Source organism: Protopterus annectens, chromosome 3.part1, assembly GCF_019279795.1.
Source record: "Protopterus annectens isolate FY-2018-M chromosome 3.part1, PAN1.0, whole genome shotgun sequence".
In the NCBI taxonomy this organism is placed as follows: Eukaryota; Metazoa; Chordata; order Ceratodontiformes; family Protopteridae; genus Protopterus; species Protopterus annectens.
Window position 1 is genome coordinate 1822449681 of NC_056732.1, and position 27889 is coordinate 1822477569.

The window sequence follows — 27889 nt, forward strand, 5'->3', positions numbered from 1 at the left end:
ACCAATGCTACAGAAAGGACAGTAGACGGAAAAATGTCACAAGGCCCAGAAGTATCCATCTGCAGCACTAACCCCTGGTAGATCGGAAAATCTATTAAGGTAAAAAAAAAAAAATCATTAAGTAAAATACACAACAATCTCTGCAGAGATTAATTATTTATTAAAGCAGTAACACATGTATGGGAGACCCTACCAAAGTTAGGTATGCCCCCCCAAAGTAGAAAGCCCAGTATAATTTATAGAAAAATCAGGTAAGAATAACAATCCTTATCAATAAGATCACTGACATCAACCAATAAGAAATTGCTTATTATTACACTTATTAAATGAAGGTAGTCATAAACATATCAAGTGAGTAAATACCTCAGTAAACAGGAATAGAGAGATACAATTATACACATTTTCTTCAAATTAGAATTAGCAATGCGGCAAATCAACTGTTTCTCATGGGAAAGCTAAGGAATGTTGTCTAAAGCACAGTGCTGAAACTAGCTTGATACATTCATGAGTTCTGTTTAAATTGCAGTTTCAGCTATATACTAATACATCCATGAATTCCAGTTAATCTGCAACTTCAGCTAAATACACAGACATGCATAGTTATTTTACTTTCACACCTGATTAATCTTGTGGTCTCAGCTAGATTCAAAGACATGCACAGTTCCCTTGTTTTCAGATACAACCTCAGCTAAATATAGATATGTGCAGCTCCCTTGTTTGCACATAGTGTCTTAACATCTGTAATGACTTCATTAAGAAGTTATTCTACATCAGGTGCCATATCAAGGTTAGCTACTAGTCACCATCTATGTCCCTAGAGTCTCACAACTCTTACCTAATCCTACAGAAGGCACTCACCATGCAAACACCCTATTCATGGGTGAACTAAACCTCTATAGACTTGGAAACTTATACTGCCTCAAACTCAAAGGCACACTTCCTGGACTTTAACAAAAACACCCTGGAATAAATAGAGCATGCTTCAGCCAGAGGATCAAGCATACTGTATCTGGTACTAACCAACATGGGACAGCATTACACTCCGACCCCCCCCCCCCCATGTCAAGTCCTCACTAGTGAGGTCAGATCAAAGCTGTCTCCTTTAAAGTAAAAATCAACCCAGCTAAACCAATAAAGTGCAGTTTTGTACCTACCATAAATGTAGATGTTCGAGTGTATACACTGCTGCAGTCATTACACTTGGGTTATCCTGCCGTCAGGCGGTTCCCCAGTCGGCCTGAGTTCCAAAGTCTTGGTCCGGCGTCGGTTGCTGTCACCTCCTCCCTGACATCAGTGTGACAAGGGTATATACGATGCAGCCGATGCCATTTTATTCAGTTTTTCTTGCCCCAGATGTCAGGTGCCCCCAAATAGGTAGGCAATTCAAATTGCTAATAAAACATACATAAGAAAAGCAAACAACAACTTTCAGCTACCAGCAAATACTCCCCATAAGTAGTAAAGGGTGGAAGACATAGGTAAGTACCAGCAAGCAAAAGGGGAAGGAGGGAGGGTAACCTGGACTGCAGCAGTGTATACACTCGAGCATCTACATTTATGGTAGGTACAAAACTGTACTATGTTCATCGTGTTACACTGCTGCAGTCATTACACTTGGGTAGAATCCCAAAGCTGAGGTAGGCTGGCTGCTTCTATAAGGCATTAGGGGTGGCTATAAGGCCCTGCAGCACTGCAGTGGTGAAGCCAGCTCTGGAGTTAGAGTATAGAGGCAGATGCTAATGCTTGGTGAAGGTATGCACAGAACTCCAAGTTGCTGCTTCCAAAATATCCTTGGTAGATACTCCTCTGAGGTAGGCAGTTGAAGTGGCTGTTGCCCTGGTGGAGTGAGATCTAATGCTGCTAGGTACAGGTTTCCCATGGTGCGTATATCAGAAACGTATACAATGTCCTATCCATTTTGAAATGGTCTGTTTTGAAATGGCTTTTCCCTGTGCTCCTGCAGCATATGCTACCAATAATTGCTCAGATTTTCTGAAAGCTTTGGCTTTGTCCAAGTAGAAGCGTAACTGCCTGTGAATGTCCAAAGAATGCAGTAGTCTCTCTCCTTTATTCTGTAGTTTTGGATAAAAAGTTGGCAAGTGAATAGTTTGGTAGTTTTAGATAAGGTGGCTTATGATAATGAGGCTATGAGACAATTGGGGGATAAAGAATATTATATGTATATGCCTTTAGATCCTTCTCCACATTTTCAACAAAAAATAAGACAGTTTTTGACTCAAGCAGTAGAGGAGGGGATCATCACACAGGACACTAAGGAACAACGTATGGTTTTATCTCCAACAAAACAATATTTCTATCTATTGCCTAAGATACATAAACATGCCACCAATCCACCAGGTCGACCCATTGTTTCAGGTCATGGGTCCATTACTGAACCATTATCAGAATATTTGACTTATTATCTCAAACCTTTGCTTCCCCATATAAGATCTAGAATTCAAGACACTACTCAATTCTTGGACATAATCAATGACACACAACTTGAATCTCATTGGTTACTATGTACTCTGGACATTACCTCTCTATACACCAATATTCCACATTGGGCAGGTCTACAAGCTTTGGACTATTGGTTGGTGAGATCTGGGCTTTATAAACCTGGATTTAACACCTTTTTGGTATGCCTGACAGAATATGTATTAACTAGTAATGTTTTTTACTTTCAAAATCAATGTTTCTGGCAAATCAAAGGGACAGCGATGGGTGCATCTTTTGCACCCATCTATGCTGATCTTTTTATGGCATATATTGAGGAGGTCATTATTTATGACCCGAACCACAATACTTATATGTGTGAAATGGACATTTGGCGTCATTATTTGGATGATTGTTGGTTGGTGTGGAAGGCTGATGAACACTATCTAAAAGAGTTTCTTGATTACCTCAATGACAATATATGGGGCATTGAATTTAAAATGTCTTTCCACAGATCCAGGATGTTTTTTCTGGATGTAGAAATTAACAGAAATGCTGATGATGCATTGTCCACCACCATCTTCAGGAAATTTCCTGAATATAACTCTTTATTGCATGCTTCCAGCTTCCACCCACAACATATCATCCAAAATATACCCAAATCCCAATTTCTCAGAGCCAGAAGGATCTGCTCTAACCAACAGTCCTATGTCAAAACACGAGATGATCTTGCTCGTAGATTTATAGAGAGAGGTTATCGTCCAGGTACCGTTAATCAAGCTAAACAATGGGCCTCAAACCTAAAAAGGGAAGATTTGTTGTGTTATAAACATAACAACAATGATGTGGTTAATCAGCCTTTACGGTTGGTCACAACTCATGGACGCAATACAAAGGGTTTCATTAACATTATTCAGAGACATTGGAATATCTTGATGGCCGAAGAGAAACTTCATCCTTTTCTCAGGGACAGATGTTCTTTCTCTTTCAAAAGAGGACGAACTATAGGTTCCAGGCTTAGTCATTACAAAAAACCTTTCAACAACTCCACAGTCCTTACACAAACTTCTTTGACAGGGGGTCCAGTTGTAGGGTGTATTTCATGTGGTCATTGTAATTATTACACGCGGGTTTCACATACCCGGGAATTTACTAGCAAAAACACCTCTGAGATTTTTCAAATTAAAATTTGGGCCAATTGTAGTACCAAGTGGGTCATCTATTTGGTGACCTGTACCTGTTCTGCCTTTTATGTGGGACAGACTTCTAGAGCTTTTCGTTTGAGAATTTGTGAACATCTCAGTGATATTAAAAATAAACGTCCCAACAATGCCCTATTCAAACATTGTTTGAAACATAAAACAGCTTCTTTTAAGTTTGTGATTATTGACCATATTAAGGCACTTGTAGAGACCAAGACAATTGGCATGAGTTGCTGAACTTTAAAGAAAAGAAATGGATAGTGCAACTGGGAGCCCTGTTTCCACCTGGTCTTAATGACCAATTTTGACTTATTGTCTAATCAGTTTGATTGGTTCTGATGTTAATTACCAGCTTTATATATATTCACATACTGAGTTGTATTTGTTTTTACTATTTTTACTGTTTGTATCCACTGAAGAAGGCTCTGTTGAGCCGAAACCGGTTTGGACTTTTTTTGATGTGTTTGCTTTTGTCAGCCTAAGGATTTTTCCATTGGGTTGAATAAACTGTCTTTTTTCACCTTCCACACTTGCTGGCTTCGTTTTTGTGGATGTGCGCTTTGTCTGCCGTGCAAGGGTTTTATGAGCATCTGCCGTTGTTCTGGTTTAGAGCCACACTGGATACCACCTTTGGCATAAATGTAGGGTTAGTTCTTAAAGACACCCTGTCCTGTTGGAAAATGAGGAAAGGTTCCACTGCCATTAGTGCCTGTAATTCTGAAACTCTTCGTGCTGATGTTATTGCCATGAGCAGAGCAGTTTTCCAAGATATATATTTTAATTCTGCTGTGTTAGCTGGCTCAAAAGGGGGTAAAGTTAATTTTTCCAAATCAAAGTTGAGGTCCCAAGTTGGAGTAGGTGCTCTACGGGGTGGTCTTATGTTTTTAGCCCCTCTGAGGTACTGTCTTAGCAAAGGATTAGAGAAAATTGGTGGATCCGTGTTGTAATGAGCAGAGATGGCAGAGGCATGGATCTTGATGGATGAGAAGGAGAGGCCTTTGTCCAGCATCTCAGTTAAATATTGTAGTATCTGAGGAATGTTTGGGACAAGAGGGTCAAGGCTGTGAGCCTGGTTCCAGGCACAGAATCTCTTCCATTTATCCGAATAGGCCTTCCTGGTACTAGGCCTTCTGGCCTCCAGAATGACATCCATAACAGCTTTGGAGAGAGGCATTGTTTGCTTGACTAAGGAATCTTCCATGCAGCTAGGTTTAAGGTCTTTAGTTGGCTGTGTAGTATCTGATTGTTGTGCTGAGTCAGCAGATGTGGGATTTGAGGCAAAATCCAGGGTGGTCCTTGTGCTAAGTTCTTTAAGATTGGGTACCAGTGCTGGCGTGGCAAGTCTGGTGCAATCAGGATCATCTTTGGCTCTTCTTGCCTAGCTTTTATAAGTACCTTTGGCAGGAGAGGTAGTGGTGGGAAAGCATATACTTGTAGGTTTTTCCAGCTGAATAAGAGTGCATCCACTTTCCATGCTTGTGGATGGTAACTCCTTGTGCAGTATTTCTGTAGCTGGCAGTTCATTGGGGATGCAAACAGATCTATGTCCGGGCTCCACCATTTCTGTGTTATCATTCTGAATATTTGTGGATTCAATTCCCATTCATGGGGATCCATGATGTTTCTGCTTAAGTTGTCTGCCAGTGTGTTTTTCTCTCCTGGCAATAATTGTGCTTGCAGATGAACTTGATAGTTTAGAGCTGTGTTCCACAAGGTCATGGCTTGTCTGCAGAGGGGGTAGGAGTGAGTGCTCCCTTGCTTGTTTATGTACCACATAACTGTGGTGTTGTCTGTCTTTAGTAGTAGTTGTCCTGGATGCAGCATGTCCTTGAAAGCTATAAGGGCATTTTGTACAGCTAGCATCTCTTTTTGATTGATGTGAAGATGCCTTTGTTCTGAGGGCCACTTGCCCTGAATACATTTGTCTACCATGTGTGCTCCCCAAGCGTAATCTGATGCATCTGTTGTCAGTGTTTGCCTGGCTGTGGGTTGAGAAAAAGGCTGTCCCTTGTTGAGGTGACAAGCTTGAGCCTACCATCGAAACTCCTGTTGAAGGAAAGGAATTAGTGGTATAACTGTTTCCAAACTTTGACAGTGTTGAGACCATACATTCTTTAGGTACCATTGTAGTTTCCTCATATGCAGTCTGGCATATGGAATTAGTAGTATGCAAGATGCCATGTAACCCAAGGCCTGCAGAATTTTTCTTGCAGGGAGTTGGGTCTTTGTTGCCATCAATTGAAAGTATTGAGTCAGTTGTCCTTGCTTGTCTGGCGTGAGATAAGCCATCTGGGCCATTGTGTTCAAGCTGGCACCCAGGAATATTATCTCTTGTGAGGGCACTAGTTTTGATTTCTTTTAGTTTACTGTGTACCCCAGGCAACTTAATAACTTTTTACAAATGCCAGATGCTTTAGAAGAATGTCCTTGCTCACTGCTTGAATCAGGCAGTCGTCCAGGTACGGATAAATTTGAATTCCTTTCTGTCTGCAAAATGCAATTACTGGTGCCAGGCACTTTGCGGAGACCCTGGGCGCAGTAGATAAAGCCAAAGGGCAGTGCAGAGAATTGATAGTGCATTGAACCAGCTATGAATCTGAGGTATCTTCTGCAGTTTTGTCTGATAGGGACATGCAGGTATGCCTCCTTGAGATCCAAGCTTTCTTGCCCAGCATGGGAAGAAGCTGCTGCAGTGTCAACATTTTGAATTTCGGAACATCCAGGTAAGTGTTTAGGTTCATAGGTTCATAGGTTCATACTAGGATATCTTCCCTAGGACATTTATAAGCCTAGCCAGAGAATGTTTGGCTTTCGCCACCCATTTTAAATTAATTTTGCTATGCCCTTTTTCGAGGTTAGTATACTGTGCCTCTGTCTAACAGTGACACAGAAGTGATACCCGGGGTAAACCTATGATCTCCCATCCACTCATCAAGAGTCCTCTTGAAAAGAGTCAATGAGGGACTCTGCCTAACCTGGACTGGGATTTTATTCCAGAGTGAAGGGAGCCTCTGGGTTATGAATCTGTCCCTCCAGCATGTCCTATTTATTTCAGTGCTGAGTTTCAAGTCTCTCGGCGTGTAGCTCGATGGGATTTGGATTTTTGAGGTGCAGCATGTCCCTTAATTCCGGGTTGGACATGGCCTTATACGTCAGGCACAGGTCACCTCTGAGCAGGCGGTATGCCACTGAGTAGAGCTGGAGTTTCTTTAACCGGGCAGCATATGGCATCTGTTTGAGCCCTTTGATCCTCTTGGTGAGGTACTTTTGGGGTCTTTCCAGTTGCTACAGGTGTTTGGTAAGGTACATCCCAAAAGGGGCATTGTACTCAATTATGGGCCTGATGAGGGATGAGTAAAGAGGCACGATGACCTCCCCTAATCTAGATGTGAATCCCTTCATGATTAGGTGGGCTATATAAAATGTTTTTCTAACCACTTTGGCCACGTGGTTGTCAAATGAGAGATTGCTATCAACTTGGGTCCCCAGGTCCCTAATTACTTCTTCTGTACTTAATGGATTACCACCTATGTGGTAATTTGTGGGCACTTTGTTTTTGCCAAAGGGGATGACTATACACTTTTTGGCATTTAGCTTGAGGCCATGGCTCTGGCACCAGTTGTCTGTTTCTATGAGGCCCTTTTGGAGGATGCTTGTGTCAGCTGGAGAGTCGATTATGGCGCCAGTTTGCAGTCATCTGCGAACTTGGTCAGCCACAGTCCTTCTGTGTTGGCCTGTACCTCCGAGAAATATATACCAAACAAGAGAGGTCCCAGGACTGAGCCTTGTGGGATGCCACTTGTAACTGGTTTGGAGTCTGACATGGCTCCAGCAATTCTAACCATGTGGGTTCTGTCCTTGAGCCAGTTTGCAACCCATCTAGTGACATAGGGGTTTATATTTAAGCTGGTGAGCTTATCTATAATGCCCGAGTGGGGTATTGTATCGAAGGCTTTTGCGAGGTCCAGATAGGCTGTGTGGACCACCTTCCCTTCGTCAATGGCCTTGGTGACTGTTTCAAAGAAGTCAACCAGGTTTAAGAGGAAGGATCTGCCCTTAGCAAAGCCAAACTGGGTAGGATCCAGTGTCTGTAGGTCCCCAATATCTTTATTTATGAGGTCCATGATGATCCTTTCCATAGCTTTGCAGACCAAGCTAGTCAGGCTTATGGGGCGATAGTTTCCAGGGTCCGTTGAGGTACCACCTTTGTGGAGAGGGACCACTGTTGCTGTACGCCACTCTTTGGGTACATATCCTGTAGTAAGGCTGAGATTGAACAGTAGTTTTATGTTTGGGTTTAGCTCTTCTTGGAGTTCATGTAGGATGCAGCCTGGGACACCGTCTGGTCCCATTGATGCTGTGTTTTTTGCTTTGGAGAGGGCGGCTCCCACCTGAGCATCTGAGATGTCAGGGGGGCAGCACTCTGCTGGGATAGATATTTGCCCTTTTGGTGGGGTGGGGGGGGAGAAGTTTGCGCTGAACCTGTCAGCTAGGATGTTGGGAATGTCTGTGGGATCAGTGTATTTTTTGTCATTTTGGACTAATTCTGAGCATAACTGGGAATTCCCACCTAGGTTCCTAACATAACTAAAGAAAGCCTTGTGATTATCCTTAGTGTCCTGTGCAATTTTTCTCTCGAAGCTGGCCTTTGACGATTTTATGAGTGCCCTTAGTTTTTTGCTAATACTGATCAGAGATGCCTTCCCTTTTTGGGATTTTGCTCTATCATGTAGTAGCTTCCTCCTTCTATTGTATAGTTTGTTTATGGCTGGGGTCCACCAGACAGGTTGTCTGCCTTTGGAGGATTGGGTCTTGGTTTTATTTGGGATTGCATGATCCATGCAGTCCTGAAGGTGTTCATAGAATGCATTTATAAAGGATTCTGCGGTCTGGGACGTATTTTCCACAGGCCCGGGGCTTTGAAGGATTCCACCTCGGTTTTGAGGAGTGTGAAATTTGCTTTAGAGAAGTTTTTCACTGTGGTTTTCTGGGCAGGGGGTGGGGTCGGGATGTGAATATCCAGTGAGATCAGTTTATGGTCTGATCTTACCAGTGAGGGATACACTTCTGGTCTGGAGCATAGAGTCCCCATGTTGGTGATGATCAGGTCCAGTATGTTTTCCCCTCTTGTGGGAGTGGTAACAAGTTGTTCCATAGCATTTGAGTTTATGAATTCTAGGAACCTTTGGGCAAGGGTGTTGGAGCTAGAGTAATGCTCCCAATCTATGTTTGGGTAGTTGAAGTCACCCAATATAATGGTGTTCGGAGAGACCTTCATATTTTCCAGTGTTCTCAGGAAGGCCGAGTGGGGTTCCTGGGTTTGGGAGGGTGGTCTGTAGCAGGCTATAAACTGGAAGGCAGTTTTACCCACTGTTAGTTGCACATGGATAGTCTCTGATGCTTCGTGCTTTGCCACCAACCTGGAGGTGTGGGTATCTTTGATGAATATCGATACTCCCCCTCCTTTTGTGGTTCGGTCCAAGTTTTGGTGCCAAAAAGCATGGTATGAGGTATAACCTGGTAGTGCTGGGGTGCTCTCGGGAGCCCTGAACCAGGTTTCTGTTACTGCGCAGATATCGATGTTCTCCATGCTAAGGAGAGTTTTGAGTGCATGCATCTTGAGGTTTAGACTTCTAGCGTTGAGTAGCATTATTCTTAGTTCTTATCCCTTGTGATACCTATGGAGGTGGGTTTGTCTTTTGAGCCTTGCCTAAAAAAGGCACTATGGGGGTAGCAAGAGCCTTTGCCAATATCCGAAAGCCCAGGGGTGACAGGTGCAAGCCATCCCTAGCAAAGCATCATGGCTTGTCGTGCATATCATCCCAAGCTGACAGGCATTGGATCCCCTTTGAATGACACCAATACTTAAGCCAATTGTTGAAATTGATCATCTTGTCTTCATACTGTGGCATCATTCTTGGTGAGGGTAAGATGCTACTCAAGGTCAGGGTCATACCAGCCTGGGCTACATGCTCAGAGAGCTCCTCTATGTCTCTTTTCATGTAGTCCAGGGAGGTACATCTCAGGTCATTCACACCAGCATGGACAATGACTGAGTCATATTTGTACTTGCCTTGGAGTGACCTGAGTGCTTGTGTTATGTGGCGGATCCTAGCGCCAGACAGGCTGCTCACCGTGACCTTCTCCTTGTTCAGCCTGGTGAGCGGGACGCCAGTGTGCCTGACGATAGAGTCACCTATTACAAGTGTATCAGGTGTGTTGTTTAGCCTTAAGGGCTGTGACTGTTCGGCACACTGGCTTTGTGAGATATGTGTTGCACGTGTTTTTTTTGGGGTAGCGGTTGCTTGGGTGTCTGCTTTGGAGGTCTCTGCTGCTTAGGCAGATCTTTATTTAGAGCCTCCGAGTATGTTTTTGTGTGATTATGTGTTTGGTTTGCTGTCGTGGTAGGTCTATGTGAGACTGGAATTGTAGTGAGTGTGGTTTCCTTCTCCTCCTGACTGGTTTTGCCAGTACTGAGTTGAGAGAGCTTAGCCTCCAGTTTGGCTATATGGTTGCATCTCTCACATGTGTTGGAATTTGTTGGGAGGAGGAGAGGGTTGTCTGTGTACATCAGGCAGTTGTAACATTGACTCAAGATTCCCATATTCACCAGCTGGACCAGAGAGGAGATTGACAACTGACCTTTGGACATGCTAGAATAATATTGGGAATTCCTTTATAATTGAAAACAAGGGCCAATGGGGAGCGAGGGTGTAGTGCTTTTAATTTTTAGTGCTGACTTATAATTGCTTTAGTGAGCAAGTGCCAGGTAACAAGTGCAATGTGTTACAGGTAACTTAAATGCAAAAACGACAAACAGTAACTTTCTTTCAAGCGAAGCAAGGAAATAAGTACAATAAGCAATGCAGATATCACTAGGGATCCACAGAAGTGCTGAGAAGCCGCGTTTTAGGTGGAATTAGCGTTCCAGGGAAATAACAAGCATACAAACAAAGCTAGATTCAGCAGGCCTGGATCTAGTCTATGCTACAGCAAACAAGGTGTACCAATTTCAGTAAGAAGCAGTTCAGATATACATGCACTATAAGCCTTTAACCAGAAATTCCCAGCTCAGAAGGGCAGAGTCCAGCCTCTCCTCCCACAAGAGTGCAGACCACGAACCCTCTTAATGTAAAATAACTGGCCTGAAAGCCCAAGTGCTTAAACCAGAATTAATACACTTTTAGAATAACAGACACTGAGCCCTCAATCAGCAGTTCCCAAAGAGAAGGATGTAAGCTACCTGTTCTGCCACTACAGTGCAGACCACAAACCCTCTTAATGTAAAACAACTGGTCTGAAGCCCAAGTGTTTAAACTAAAAGGCTTAGAATGAGTTACACCAAGCAGTAATAAATACAATTGAGAACGTTTAAGATGACGCAAAAGCAAAATAAAGTAGGAAGAAACAAAAGTACAGTAAAAGCAGAAGAAATTTTTTTTTTTTTTTTTTTTTTTTTTTATAAAAGTAGCAAAAGCAGTAGTAAATACAATTCTCATGCAGTGCAAGCTGGCACACTTGAATATGTAGCAATATTCGTCCACACACAGTTTGAAAAAATGTAATTAAATTAAAAAGGACTAAAAGCAAGTGCAGAAAGGGTTTATTAGGTAGAATGCGGTAAAGAGATGTCCTAGGGGAGTGTCTTAGATCAAATCTACAGTGGGGCGGGCACTGCAAAAGCCACCAAATTTAAACTACAACCAAGAAATATACTGTTTTCTATAGATTTGCAGAGCAGTAAGACACAGATATCAAGCAGACAATTTAGCTCTATAATACAGAATAACACAGAAAATATACTCAGCTCTATAACTTGAAGATAGTTCTGTAAGGCTGTCTCTCAAACTAAGGTTCCAGTTTGAATACAGGTTGTTAATTAAAAGGAGACACAGCACTAGCTAAATTATATCAGCTGAAAGACAAGGCAGGAAATGAGGGGGGTGGGGGACAGTTTCAACACAGATGTAAGGAATGTGCAAATTATAAAAAAATATATATACTGTTTTCTATAGATTTGCAGAGCAGTAAGATAAAGATATCAAGCAGACAATTTAGCTCTATAATACAGAATAACACAGAAAATATACTCAGCTCTATAACTTGAAGATAGTTCTGTAAGGCTGTCTCTCAAACTAAGGTTCCAGTTTAGAGAAGAAAGATTCAGAATGGGCCTCCAGGCTTTGTCCTTTCTGGGAACCAGAAAGAGTCTTGAATAAAATCCTTGTCCTTGTTCCTGTGGTGGTACCTTTTGAATAGCTCTCATATTCATGAGTGCTGTAATTTGTTTTTGAGCCTCTGCCCATTGATTTGGTGGCAGATTTGGCATTCCTTTTAACCTTGGTAGAGTGTGAAAGTGGAACCTGTAACCTTGAGATACAATGTTTAGAACCCATTTGTCTTTGGTGATCATATGCCAATTGTGATAGAAAAGTGCCAGTTTTCCTCCCAAGGGGGCTGCCAAGAGAGAGCTGTTTGGCAGCTGTAGTGGGAAGTCATTGGGGCTGCTTTTTCTATGGTTGGGCCTGTCTTCCCCTTCTTTCTGTCCTGATGCAACCCATTTTCGAGGCCTGTAAGGACCTTGTGGTTGACCTCTACCTCTTGGACGTCTGTATCTGCCTCTTTGAGGTCTGTCTGTAACTGGAAAGGACCAATTCTTAGTTGGCCAATTTCTGCTGAATCAAAGAGGCTGAACCTGTAAGAAATCCTTCACCGTTTGCATAGATTTTGCCTTATCCTCCATTTTCTTTAATACCTCTTCTGCCTTAACTCCAAATAACACATCCTGCTGTAAAGGTGCATCCAATAATTTTGATTCAACATGATCTGGTAACGTATGTTCTTTTAACCAAGCATGTCTTCTAATGACAGAGCCTGTAACTGCTGCTCTACAGAAGACCTCTAAAGAATCAAAACCACATTGCAAAGTATGTTTTCCCACTTGTTCAGCTGCATGCAATAAATCCTGCATTTCTTTAAAATTAGGAGGATCTGAATCTGGAAGCATTTTTTGTTTCAACTGAGACATCAAAAATTGCTGATATTTTAGCATGTGAAACTGGCAATTTAAGGCTCTCATTGCTAAAGTTGCAGACGTATATACTTTCTTTCCCCATCTGTCTAATGCTCTGGAATCTCTGTCAGAGGGAACTGGATTCTTGGCTGATGAGGCCTTAACCCCTTTGGGTCCCTGAGAAATAGTTTCAGGGTCAGCAACAGGGCTTTTATACAGAAATTTGTGTGAGTCAGGGACTCTGTAGTATCTGTCAGGTTTAACTGGGGCTGGAGGTAAGGAATCAGGATTTAAGCTGGATTCAGTATACACATCATCCACAATATCTAACTCTGGCAGAATAGCAAGGGGTCTGTGTTGAGGTAATAAAAGGAAGTCTCTGAGCCTTTTCTTGGATTCTGAGTAATCCTGGCCTTCCCAATGGAAATGCTCCCTCATGGTATGTAAGGTTTCTCCAAAGGAGTAGTCCTCAGGTGGAGAGGCTGATGGAATTGACTCCTCAGCATCAGAATCCTCATAAGGGGGTAAAGAATATCCTAGGTCTGAGGATGAATCTGAGGAGATGGAGACCTGGTCGGATGAGTCATGGTCTGCATCCTGTCTAGGCCTTTTATCAGGAGGGGGATGGGACCCCCTGATCAGAGTGATTAGGTCTTCGGCCATTTTGAACATTTGTTTCTTAGGCATGGAGGCCTGTCCTGGAGAATGCTGTATTTGTTTCTTTGTTTTTAAAGGAGGCTTAGACTTAGCAGAGGGTTTAATGCTTAACTGAGTAGGTCTGAAAACACCCTCTGAAGCTGCGCCTAGCTCAGCTACTCCGGATCCCTCTGAAGGGTTAGTTTTGGCAGGCTGAATAACTTGTGCATCCGAAGGCCCAGCCATCTCCGTGTGGAAGTCAAAGGCGGCCTGTGGTTCTACAGAAGCGGTCATCAGGGGCTGCGAAGGCGCCTCACCGAAAACCGGAAAACTGTTGACTGGCCTAGAAGAGGCTTTGTTGTCAGTTTTGGGCCTCGGATGCCTATCCTTGGCATGTTGGGCAAAATCAAACCGATGTTTAATAGTGCACTTGTTAAACCTAGCACAAAACCGACAACCAGTGATGTTGTGGTCTGGGCCTAGGCATGGGATACAATAGGAATGGAAATCCTTATGAGGTATTTGCTTCCCACAAAAAATACAGTTATTAACTTTAACTGACATTGGTTCTGAGGCAAGAAAAAGTTTCCCCAATGGGGAACTTAGCTTTGTAGAAGACTTCAGTTCTGGATTCGGAATGAAAATCTCAGGAGACGGCCGACCGGCACTTGCGAACTGCTTTTGCTTTGGGCACCGCACGGCAAGAAAGACTGAAGAAAATGGCGTTGGCTGCATCTTATATACCACTGTCGCACCGACGTTAGGGAGGAGGCGACAGCAACTGACGCTGGACCAAGACTTTGGAACTCGGGCCGACTGGGGAACCGCCTGACGGCAGGAAAACCCAAGTGTAATGACTGCAGCAATGTAACACGATGAACATCAGGAACTATTCTAAGGTAAACTACAACCTATTAAGGGACAGTGTGAAAAATTAAGGCTACCCCTAAAGCTGAGACCACAAGTACCTATGCAGAATTATTCACAAAGTCCTATACAAACATATGAATGGCTACACAGCTGCCTTACATACTAGAAGCAAACCCAGAGCAAAGACTAAAAACAAACCTCACTGACAGAATCCTTACCTAAACATGGTATACAATAAAAGAAAAAAAAATCATGACAAAAATCAGCAAGAACAACTCCCTTAAAGGTAAGTCCACTCTTATACAACTAAACAAGAAACTAAGACGTTTAATTATGTTCGACAAGGCCAACTACAAGGCCAGAATAGCCTCACAAGCTAAGGACAATCACAAGGCCTTCTTCAGCTATGTCCAGAATCTTAAAGGTAACACAAAGTATTGTGTTGAACTGGTGGTGAATGGTATTACATTTACTGATCAGAGAGACATAAGTCTACTGGCTGACAAATTTAGCTCAAACTTCAGCCCCCACCTCCCAGCTCTTCCAGGTTAAATTCCCTTTCCCACCAACTTACTTCTTTCAACTATTAGCAGGGAGCAGGTACTGGCAGCACTTGCTAAAGTCAAGAATATCTCTATAGGTCTCAACAACATCTATGGTCGCCTCCTGGATTACTTGAGGCACTCTTCAACTGCAGTCTTGAAACAGGCTAAATTCCAAGTGAATGGAGGACAGCTACAGTCATTTCCCTCCAGACACTGAACAAAAAGTGCTTCATTAAATATATGTTGGGCATTTAATGTTCAAGAGTCGAGTTCTTTTTGCCATATTCCTGGTTTTTACATTGTAGTTTGGTAGTTTTGTGTTGCTGTTTAAGTTTATCTTAGATATAAATCCATTCATAACTCGCTGGACTGCCATCTGGCTCACAGACAGGACTCAAGAAGTCAGGATTCATGAGACTGCTTTCACCACCAACAGACCACTCACCAGCGGATTACCCCAGATCTCTATGCTGGGCCCGCTCTTGTTTGGCATATACTTCAAGGCCAAAATTCAAGACCTTTGGCTCATGAAGTTTTCAGATGACCTTAAACTGTCAGCTTTTATAGATTTCCCCCATGACACCAGCATCTTGCAAGAGATTTTAACACAAACAAATGACCTAAAACTCAGTATGAAAAAATGCATTATAATGCCCTTTGTGAAATCATCTACACAAGTTTATTACTTCATTGAGAAAACACCTCCAAGAGCTGACCCAGCAGTAATAATTCTGGGAACGTATGTAGACAGAACTCTGGTGTTTGACCAACACATAACTAAGATATTAAGACCATGATTCTATGTTTCCTAACTTATAGGTAAGGGTATGGAATCCAGGTCCAAGGAAGTTAAAGTACCACTCTAGTCAGCCCTGATCAGACCTTTCAACAGCTGCAATGCCCACAAAGATTTCTTACCAAGAGAATTCAAGGTATGAACATCATTTCCTATACTGATTTTCTACTGACATGTCTGTAGTTAGTCTCCTAAAGGCTGCTGAGAGCGGACCCAGTCCTAATGGAACTGCTGCACATGAGCAAAACAAACAGCATCAGAAACACTAGATCCAGGGATCTGAACTTTGCTTGTGTCATAAACAGAATATACTGGAGACAGATATGTTTCCCAAAGGATCCTTGCACTATGGAATTGGCCCCCTATCAACTGAAAACAGTTCATCCTGACACTATTCAAATGAAACCTTGACAATTGAATGGGAAATCATAAATTTACCCCCGGTCAGCCCCCTCCCCGTTCTTTATGAACAAAAGTTATAAGTAAAAAAAAGTAGTATCCTAACTAACAACTCACACAAATCCCGTAGTTACATACCTACACAAATATGCCCCCACCCCATGACACTCTGGATACAAATGGGTCTGTGGTGCAAGGTTAGGCTTGTAAGTGCCCCAGTGGTCATTAGCATAGAAAGAAACATAAACCTATACTGCACTGGCTCAAATGCAAACTTATATGCATTCTACGACAAAAAAACAGTAGGAGGAGGAGGTTTCTACTGCAATTCAGACAAACATCCAAGGCAGATCAGTGAGTACACAGCATGGTAAGGTGTGGCACATTTTTCTGTCTTAGTTTGGAGGATACTGAAAGGAATTCTCATGGTAAAGAAAAGCAGTGACAGAAATAAGAATTTATGAGGTATAACTTCAGGTTTATTTTAAAAGTAGGTAGGTGAATTTTCTGCCTTACAGGGCCTGATATTTTCTCTACTTGTTAAGCATCTATTTGCTCTGATTTCCTGCCAAGAAGTGTATTGTATAACTGATTGTTTGCAGTTAAAAGCATTCCGCAGAGTCTCCTTGCTCCTTTACCTGTTTAAAACCTTCATTTTGTGGCTCACTGCTGTTCTTCTGCTGTGAAACATTTCTGTAGTGTTTACTGTCTAAAAAAGTGTAGGCTAGTAGCTTTAGTATTGTCCCAGTTCAGATTTGTTGTCTCTGGGCCTGTTTGTTTTTGCAGTGGTTGTTCTGAGCACATGACCAGGCCATCTTGAATTAGCAGAAGCCTTTCTTTACGGTCGTGGCAGGATTGTGTTGATTAGCTGCTGGCTGGTGGAGGTTGGGTGGTCTAGGTCTTGGAATAAGCACTCCTTGTTTTTTTTTTAGCTTTTTTAAAAGAGTTGTTTAAGGTTGTATCTTTTGGTACTTAAGCCCTAACTTTGAGAGGATTTCTACTTATACACATTGAGCCGAGCGGAGGAGGGGCATGGACTACAACTCTGATCTGAGATATATAACAATAAGTATCCTGTTTTTTTTTTTTTTTTTTGCTTATTTTTACTAGTGACTCTAGCAATTTATATATAGCACTTTGTATTGACTGCTGCATACTTTTTATTGTATTTTATTGCTATTAACTAATCTGCACAAACTAAAATTTTCTGCCTTACACAGCCTGATATTTTCTCTACTTGTGAATCACCTATTTGTTTGTTCTGATTATCATATAACTGATTGTTTGCAGTTAAAAGTATTCTGTAGAGTCTCCTTGCTCCTTTATTTGTTTAAAACTTTCATTTTGTGGCTCAGTGCTGTTCTTCTGCTGTGATAAACATTTCTGTAGTGTTTACTGTCTAAAAGAGTGTAAGCTAGTAGATTTGTGTATTGTTCTCCACCACCCCTCCCTGTTGGTGTGTTGTTATTCTTGGTGGCTTTGCAGCTGCCCGCCCCTACTGTAAATTTGATCTGGGATACTCTTATCAGTCTAGTGTAATTAGCCCATTCTACCTAATACAGAGAGAACATTTGAGAAGGCAACCCACTCAGTTCCTAACCTTGAATTATCTTCTGCTTCTCTCTCACTTTCCTTTACAAAAAAAAAAAACTTTGCTAGAATCTCCCTGTGTTCTGTTTAACTGTAACAAAAAAATACACTTCCCCACTTCTTGTAACTAGTCTAGTCCAGATACAGTCTTCCAGAATCCAGGACTGTTTGTAAGCTCCTGAGGCCCCCAAGCCTTCCTGTGTTGGAGGTAAGCCTTCTAGCTTATCAGTGGGAGTGGTAAGCACTAGGTAACCTATCTACCACATAAGGAGTGGTTCTGGCCCAGAAATTGTAGTTATTGGCTGTTTGGGCAGTTTTTCCATCTCTCTCAACTTTCTGATTTAAAAGCCCACATTTGCACTTGTTTTCTCCCTTTCCTGTAACTAATCTAGTCCAGATACAGATTTGCTGTATCCAGGACTATTTGTAAGCTCCTGAGGCCCCCAAGCTGTTCTGTGTTGGAGGGAAGCCTGCTAGCTTATCAGTGGGAGTGGTAAGCACTAGCTAACCTATCTACCAAATAAGGAGTGACTTCTGGCTCAGAAAGTGTAGTTATTGGCCGCTTGGGCAATTTTTCCATCTCTTTCAATTTTCTAATTTAAAAGCTCCGCACTTGCACTTGTTTCTTTCCTGTAACTAGTTTAGTTGAGATAAAGATTCTTAGTTTTAGCACTTGAATTTGCTTATTCATGTTCAGCACTTGTTCAGAACTTGTAAGCACTAAATAAGCACACATGACTACAGCACTCAACCTTCCTCATTTCCTAGAGGAAAACAGTTTTTGTACTTACTTTCCTCACTTGCTTAGAGAAACACAGCTCTTGTACTCACTTTCCTCACTTGCCAAGAGGAAATAATTTTTTATACAGGCATGTCCAAAGGTCAGCTCCCAGTGTTCTCTCCTGTCTATCTGATGAATCTGGGCATCTTGGGGCAATGTAGCAATTGCCTCGTACACAGACAACCCTCTTCTCCTACCACCCAACACTACAACCTGTGAGAGATGCACTTATCTAGCCAAACTGGAGGTAAAGCTCTCTCCAACCAAGACTAAACTTGACAGTCAAGAGGAGAAGGTAAACACTTGCACCACACTACACCCACTAAACCTACACCACCAAAATCCACACATAGAAACACAAAAACATTCATGGAGGGTCTCAGTAATAATCTGCTCAAGCATCAGAAATCTCCAAAGCAGAAACACAAGCAGCCTCAACCCCCCCCCAACACAACTCAAATGACACATAGCCCACAAACTCAGTGTGCCACTCAACCACAGCCCATAAGGCAAAACAACGTACCCAACACACTAATCATAGGTGACTCTATAGTCAAGCACACTGATGTCCCCCTCAGCAGGCTAAACAAGGACACGTTTACTGTCAGCTGCCTGTTGGGTGCCAGGATTTGCCACATAACCCATGCACTCAGGTCACTCCACAACAAGTACAAATATGACTCTGTCATTGTCCATGTTGGTGTGAATGACCTGAGACCTACCTCCCTGGACTACCTGAAAAGAGACATGGAATAGCACTCTGATCTTGTAGCCCAGGCAGGTATGACCCTAGCCCTGAGTAGCATCCTGCCATCGCCCAGAATGATACTGCAGTACAAGGTCAAAAGGATTGACTTCAACAATTGGCTAAGCTTCTGGTGTCATTCTAAGGGGATCCAGTATCTGTCTGCCTGGGACGATATGGTTGACAGATCACGATGCTTGGCCAAAGATGGCCTGCACCTGTCACCCCAGGGATTCCGGATGCTGGCTAAGGCCCTTTGCCACCCCTATAGTGCCTTTTTTAGGCAAGGTGCAAATGACAAATTCACCACTGTAACAGGAACAGACAAGCAAAAACTGAGGGTGATGCTACTCAATGCTAGAAGTCTAAATCTCAAAATGCACTCCCTTGAGACACTCCTTAAAATGAAGAACATCGATATCTATGCAGTGACTGAGACCTGGTTCAAGTCTCCAGAGAGCACCTCCACATTTCCAGGCTATAACTCATACCACACTTTTTGGCCACCTAACCTGGACTGGAACACCAAAAGCGTAGGTGTATCCATATTCATTAAGGATATTCACACCTCCAGGCTATTTGCTCAGCATAATGCATCCGAGGTTATCCAAGTGCAACTAACTATGGGCAAAACTGCAATCCAAATTGTAGCGTGCTACAGATCACCCACCATGCCGCAGGATTCCCACTCCTCTTTTCTTGATATACTGGAAAATATTAGGGTTCAACCAAACACTCTAATAATGGGTGATTTCAACTACCCTACCATTAACTGGGAAAACTACTCATGTACCAACTCCTTTTCTCAACACTTCCTGGAATTCATAAATTCCAATGCCCTGAATCAGCTTATCCACACCCACACCAGGAGCAACAATATCCTAGACCTAGTCATTACCAACATAAGTGAGTGGTGTTCCATAACTGAAGTCAACTGCTCATTGGTCAGATCCGACCATAAGGTAATTACCTTAGATATCCACATCCCACCCCTACCCCCCATTAAGGAAACCACAGTAAAAAATTTCTCCAAAGCCAACTTCATGCTTCTTAAGACAGAAGTGGTGAACTTCATGATACCCATGCAGATGGACAATACAGTTATGACTGCTGAATCCTACAAAAATGCACTCTATAAGTACTTACACGAGTGTATGGAACATGCTATCCCAAACAGAAGCAAGACACTATCCTCCAAAAAAAGGAAGCCAATCTGGTGGTCCTCTGCCATAAACAAACTCTACAACAGAAGGAAGAAACTGTTGCAAAAGAGAGTAAAAATCCCATGAGTGGAGGAGCTCCATGGTCAGTCTCAGTAAGAAGATGAGATCCGTTATAAGATCCTCTACAGCTAGCTATGAAAATAAAATCGCCACTGATTCTAGGGACAACCACAAAGCATTCTATAGCTATGTCAAGAATCTCAATGGCAACACCCAGATCTGCTCCGAGTTACAGCACAAAAATTACAGAACCAACTGATATTGCCAACATCCTGGTAGATAGGTTCAGCGCTAACTTTACCAACCTCTCACCCCTAAAGGGCCAATATATATACAGAAAGAATACAGAGTCCCTGTAATCACAACAACACAGGTAAAAGCTGCACTCTCTAAAGTGAAAAAAACACAGCATCCATGGGACCGGACAACATCCCAGGCTGCATTTTACACAAACTTCAGAATGAACTGGCTCCCCACCTAAGCACTATGCTCATTCAGAGCCTCACATCAGGCATTGTGCCCACTGAATGGCACACAGCAACAGTTATCCCACTCCACAAAGGGACAGCCACCACTGATCCCGGGAACTATCGCCCTATTAGCCTGACAAGCCTGGTCTGTAAGGACATGGACCATATCATCATAGAACTCAAACAAAGACATTGGTAACCTCCAAACTCTGGACCCCACCCAGTTTGGGTTTGTGAAAGGCAGATCATGCCTCCTGAACCTGATTGACTTCTTTGAGGCAATCACCAAAGCCATAGATGAGGGTAAGGTGGTTCCCACAGCCTATCTTGACCTCACCAAGGCTTTCAACACCATCCCCCATTCTGGAATTATAGCTAAACTCACTAAACTAGGTATAAATCCCTACATCACAAGATGGGTTGCCAACTGGCTCACTGACAGAACCCACACTAAAAGTTAGAAACTCCAAATCTGACTTCAAATCAGTGACAAGTGGAGTACCAAAGGGTTCAGTCCTGGGACATCTCCTGTTTGGTATCTACTTCTCTGAAGTACAGGCTAACACAGAAGGCCTTTGGCTAACGAAGTTCGGAGATGACTGCAAACTAGGAGCCATGGTTGAGTCCCCAAATGATGTGGACATCTTACAGAAGGGTCTCAGTGAGACAGATGCCTGGTATTAGAGCCATGGCCTCAAGCTCAATGCCAAAAAGTGCATTGTCATCCCCTTTGGTAAAAGCTCTGTACCCATGAACTACCACATAGGCATCAGTCTACTTAACGCCAAATGTGTGATAAGAGACCTTGTGACCCAGGTGGACAGTAGTCTCTCCTTTGATAATCACATCACCACAGTAGTCAGGAAATCCTTCTACATGGCACACCTCATCACAAAAGGGTTCTCATCCAGGAAAAAAAAAAAGGTCATTGTTCCCTCTACTCGACACTCATTAGACCCATTATAGAGTACAATGCCCCTTTGGGAATGTACCTCACAAGACATCTGCAGTAGCTGGAAAGGCAACAGAAGTACCTCACAAAGAGGATTACTGGCCTCATGCCCTACACCGACCATCTCAAAAAACTCCAGCTTTACTCTATAGCATATCGCCTACTCCAAGGTGATCTCTGCCTAACATATAAAGCTATGTCAGACCCAGAGCTGTTGGACGTGCTACACCTAAAGAAATGCCAATCCCTCCAAGCTACATGCTCCAGGGATCTAAACCTTGTCACCAAAATAAACAGGACATGCTGGAGGGATAGATTCCTGTCCCAGAGACTTTGCATACTCTGGAACAAGCTACCCATCTATGTCGAGCAAAGTTCCTCATTAGCACTGTTCAAGAAAAATATTGATGTGCAGATGGGAAATAGGAAATACACCCTGGGGATCACTTCTGTGGCCCTGCTTGACAGGGGCACAGGAAAATAACTTTCTTGGGTGGCATAAGCCAGGGAACCTTGTTGGCTAGGCTTACTTAAGCCCTTAGGCCGATAGCCTAGTACCTACCTATGAACCTATGTTAGGCCTGCTTAACTAAAGGATGAACACTGCATAGTTTATTTACTGTGAAAGTCCTACTGGATGATGATATTCATTTTCAGCAGAGGCCTGGGTAGAAAGGCTCCATGAAAACTGATGTATTACAATATACTGTAAATACATAGATTAATACAAGTATTAATACACATATGACACACAGAATAATATGCATATACCATCATTAAAGCAATGTAAATGCAATATCATGTAGCACTGAAATGTATTGACATGTTATAAATGCATGAGTTTATTACTTCCTCATAAAGCAAATGTCAGACTGGAGCATTCAGACAGTGGAGAAAGGAGGAGGATTGGAAGGGAGGGAAGAGTGAGAAATAAATATTTGTTAGAGCTAATAAGTGGCATATACATGGGAGACAAGAGAAATACAGTAAAAGCAAGATTAAGAATTAGGGAAATAAGAGTAAGTGAAACAAAATAAGGGAAAGGAGTGATAGGGTGTATGTATCTACTTTAAAATGTCAGGTTTCCATATGATCGAATTGCACATGCTCAAGACCAAAAGCACAAATTTACAAAGACTGAAATGTCTAAATACTGAATGTCAGAAGATCAAAATTTGAAAGTCAGACCCACCCCACTCCCATATATTTCCGGGTGGCCTGTGCCTCCGTGTCCCACACATGCCGTGCAAAATAAATATACCAACTACGAGATCACACTACATTGATGAAAATGGAAGTTACACCCACAGCACTAAAGTATACCCAATGAAGTGTATATGTGACTGTTACAAAATCAACAATTTAGTCTTTACACCCATGCAAATTATACACTTATAGTGTACAATAAACAGATTCTAAACTTGAATAGACCAATTCTCCAATTTTACATTTTTAAAAGTCTAGCGATTGCTTTAACTAATTCAACTGCAACACTATTTCAAGTTTACAAACTACCCAGACGACCTCCAACTTACCGCAGCTCACAGACTTGTATTTCACTCAACAAAATGTCTGGCTCTAACAAACATCCTTGCCCCTACACCCCTAATAGAACTCTCAGATCTGAACACCAAAACTTAATTACTATCCACAAACCTAAACGACCTGCTGGCCAACTTCTCTCTTTCTCACTAGGCAAGAAATGGAATTCTCTCCCTTCCACACTAAGGACAATGTCAAACTCAGAAAACTTTAAAACCTAGCTTTTCACATACCTGTCCTTCAAATGAAAATATATTTGCTTTCACCCTACCTGATTCTATTAAGGAAATACCCTGAGGAGTTTTTTTTCTCCTTGGTTCCTAACCTCTCTATAACTCCCATAACTATTTCCTAGAGTGGACTCAAGCTCTCTGCAACTCCTACAGCTACTCGCAAACAATTTCAACTTTGTAAATACTGAAAATAGCATCTTACTTTAAATGAGTGCATGTAGGGTGTTTCCATACTTATTTTAAATGAGTGAATGTAAAGTGTTTCCACACTTCAAATGTAAGAATGTATGTTCAAATGCATCTGTACCTTACAACCGTTAGATCGATCACAATGAACTTTCTGGCTCATGCTTGATAATGAATGTACATATTTGTAAACTGTACTATATATTGTACCTTATTACTTTTGTATCTTTACTATAGTATGTATTATGGAGCTTTTCTCCCCGGGCCTCCACTGAAAACGGATACATTTGGACCCAGTAGACTTCCCCGGTAATCAAACTGGAAATAACTAAATAACATAAATAAATGGCAAATGACAAAATAGTGCTTTAATAATAATAATAATAATTATAACTAAATAGATAATAGTAATAATGCAGCCCTCTATAGAAGCAATTTCTTACTTTTTTTAACATTGTCTTTAAAGGGACACTCCCAGCGTTTCTTTGTTTACATTCTGCAATGTTTACCTTGAGCAGTATGTAATTCTGAGCATGCTCAATACCTGTCTGTGTAGGGTAGGGGGAGGGTTACCTACAGGAAGTTTCAGCCTTTTAACCACAGTCATTTTTTCCTGATCTACTCGCAACACCTTTTAAGTTGAGCCTTTCATTATTTTAGCTTGTGGCTTGTTATTTTCAAAGAAAGGTATCTTCCAAGTGTTTTTAATGACCTGCCTTCTCCTGACTTCTAGTTTCTGTGGAAAAGATTAGTAAACAAAGTTATTCAGTCTTTTTTGAGATGTTAATTAGCTTAGCCAGTGGTTTTTGTCTTCGCCAAACAATAGTATTTATTTCATGGATTGTACCACCTGCTGCTACTTCTGTAGAAAGCATGTGTAATTCAACTCACAAACAGTACATGGAGTTCTCTAGTTCTTGTTATTTGGTGCCTACTTTGGAATCCACACTGAATGCATTGTGTAGTACAGGCATTGCATCTTGCTAAATTACTGGATCTGTTCATTGTCAGTCTCTTTTGCTCTATGTATTTTAACAATCTGTGCAGTTATTCCCATTCAAAATGACAATGAAAGCATTTTATAATGTGTCTGCCTAGTACCGTTCTCCAATGAAGTATTATATATATTTTTTTTCTGTGACTTTCACTTGACCTATACTTTTTGTGCTGAGTTCTGCATTTCCAAATGTAGCTGCAGCCTGTTGTTTCATTAGTTTAGTTATTAGTCCTACAGTCTGTGATCCAGATTTATGTATTGACAGAAATTATACAGCAAAATGACAGAACTGCCACTTAATTTGGGCTGTATGCTGTACCATGTACCTGCATTTCATATCACCACATAAAACAATGAAAGCTAAATGTAATATTTTCTTCAGTACTAGCTTGACTGACTCCTCTACCTGCTTTTCAACAGTTTCAAACAGTGAGATTCCCATGAGTGATGCTGTCATACCTTGCATGGCATGTCTGCAGTTCATTTCTGATGCGACTCTCTGCAGCTTTATCAACATTCTGTTATGCAACACTGCCTTTCATTTTGCCCTGATCAAAATTCACAGTTTCTTGACTGACTACCTCACCAATTAGATCCTTTAATTTCTGAGTCCCTTACTTTCTTTGCCAGTGGTTCTAAATATAATGCAAATAGCAAAGGGGAGAGAGGACACCCCTGTCTGGTTCCTCTGCTCAAGCAGTGATTATCAGAGAGGATCCTCCACCCATTATAATTTTCACCTCTGATCTCTCATATATCCTCCTAATCAACCTTATAATTTTATCAGGGAATGACAATGCTTCCATTGCTCTGCTCCTAAAGTCCCAGCCTACTCTGTCAAATGCTTTTCTCTGCATCATGATTAACAGCAGTGGCATTTTCTTACATTCTACATCCCTCTGAATCATAACTGTTCTGTTTATGTTGTCAAAAGTTTGCCTCCCCTCCACAAAACCACATGGATCAATATCTATTATCAATTTTTGGCATCACTTTCGCCACTCTCTTAGCCAATAAAGACATAAACACTTTATAATCGTGCTTTAGTATTCAAATGGGCCTGTGTTAAGCTGGATCTGACTGACCTTTACACTCTTTATGTATTACAGCTACCACTGCTTTCATCCAGGATGTAGGTACTTCTCATCCTAAAATACAGTTAAACAGAACCTTCCAGATCTTTATCAGATTTTTCCCTTCAAACTTCCATAGGAATACCTTGTATTCCTTGGGACTTTCCAGTAGATTGGTTATACAACACCATTGTTATCTCATCTAAACTGCTCACTTAGTACTTACCTATGACTTGGAGAAGATGCCTGGATAATGAATCCAGTGTGAGACTAGGATAAAAATATCCCCTGGTACTTTCAACAAACATGCCCTACAGTTTATCTACAGCTATTTATTTTAATTTGGGAACATTTTCTTTTCACTAAGGCTCTCTCGAATCATATTGCATGTGAAATGATAAAAGTATAGTGCAAGCCAACAGTGATGCTTCATGTACTGAGAGGAAGTCAGACAAGCCACACTGCCAAAAAACATTCATTATTTCCTCAGTTACCCACTTAGCCTCATCGGAGAGGCATAGTAGAGCTGGAGCTTACCCTGACCAGGGTTCCAGTGAACTTCCAGGCACATGTACACACAACACAGTAAGAGCAATTGAAGTGTAATTTCACCTCACATGATGTCACTGAATGTGGGAGTAAATGCAGTATCAAAATTCTCAGGTAGCCTGTACAGATTCAGATAAAGTGCCACCATGTAAAACTGAACTGGGGACATAAGTAATGCAAGGCTGTAATGTTGAGTACCTCATAACTGTGCTGTTTTGGATATAAATTAGCATGTAGCTAACATGAAGATTTTGGTCCTCCAGAAAAAGCTAAGTAAAACAGTGTTTTCATTCATAATTCCATGACACAGGTATAGCATACCCAATAAGTGATGTAAAGCAGGATCTGAAGTAGTTACTTCATTTGATCTGCAACCTGTGGGTAGTCGGATCCGACCTCGGATCCGAACCGGCAGCTTTCCAAGCTCCAAGATCCGAGCTCCTAGCTCCTCCCCCCTACCCATAATCCCTTACTACCAACCACATTACCTCAGATCGTTTTTTGCTGCGGCTAAAGACAGTTGCTTCTTAGTGAAGAGATCCTGGCCTGGTGAGATTGTTCTATTTATAGACTTTTTTTCTTGGTTTAAATTGTGTGTGTGTGTTTTAAATATCAAACCTTAAAACCCTTTAAAAAAAAAAAAAAAAACTAATCTTCCCTTAGTTTAACTTTATCTCTCCCCCTCCCCAACTAGTGTTTGGGAGTGAGTGTGTGAGAGATCTTTATGGCTGAAACACAGCTGTACACTCAGTGCGTTTTGTGCCTGGGGACAGCACATCTATTGGAGGCCTGCCAGATATGTGCGGCCTTCAACCCTCGGGCACTCAGGGACAGGAAGAACAAGCTGATCCTGGCGGGAAAACTCCCCCAGGAATCAGCTTCTTCTTCCTCTCCCAGCCGGGTTCAAGCTACTCCTGTAGCTTCGGCGCCGGCTACTCCCTTAGCTGTACCCGGGACTCAACCTCCCTTATCGGGTACCAGCTCTGTGGAGTCTAGTGCTTCTTCCCACAGGGAGAAAAAGAAGCACAGAGATAGAGAGGGCCACAGTTCAAAAAGGCAGGCCGAGTCTCATCCCTCGGCTCCGCCTGAAAAAATTCTGAAGTCCCCTGTGAGGGTCTCCGGATCCTCGTCCTCTCGGATCCGTTCACCTTCTTTTTCTCCAGAGCCGGAGGAGGAGGATAGGTCTCCCTCGAGGTCTTCGAGGCGGCCCTCCCGGCCTGCCTCGACTGCCTCTTCGCGGTCTACAAGAAGCATCTCTGAAGCAGACATGGATCGGATGATGCGAAGATTTCTACAGACCCAGATGCAGATGGGGATGCTCTTGCCTCCCCCCCCTTTGGCAAGGAGTGCAGCCCCCATTTTTGCCCCGATCGCTCCTTCTCCGACCCGTTTTCAGGTCTTGGAGTTGTCGGATCCAGGCCCTTTCAGACCCGGGGATATGTCGGCGCCAATAGCGATTGTGTCTTCGACGCCGACTATACCTTCGAGCTTGTCGGATCTGAGCTCTCAGGGACGAGGGTTGAGCATCGGATCCGAGGGGGTGGTTGTGTCTTCGGCGCTGATTGGGTCGGAGCACACCACTACCTCGGGTCCGATTGCTTCGGCTCCGACCCCGATCCTATCCTCGGAGCCGAGGAGGTTACTTTCTCAG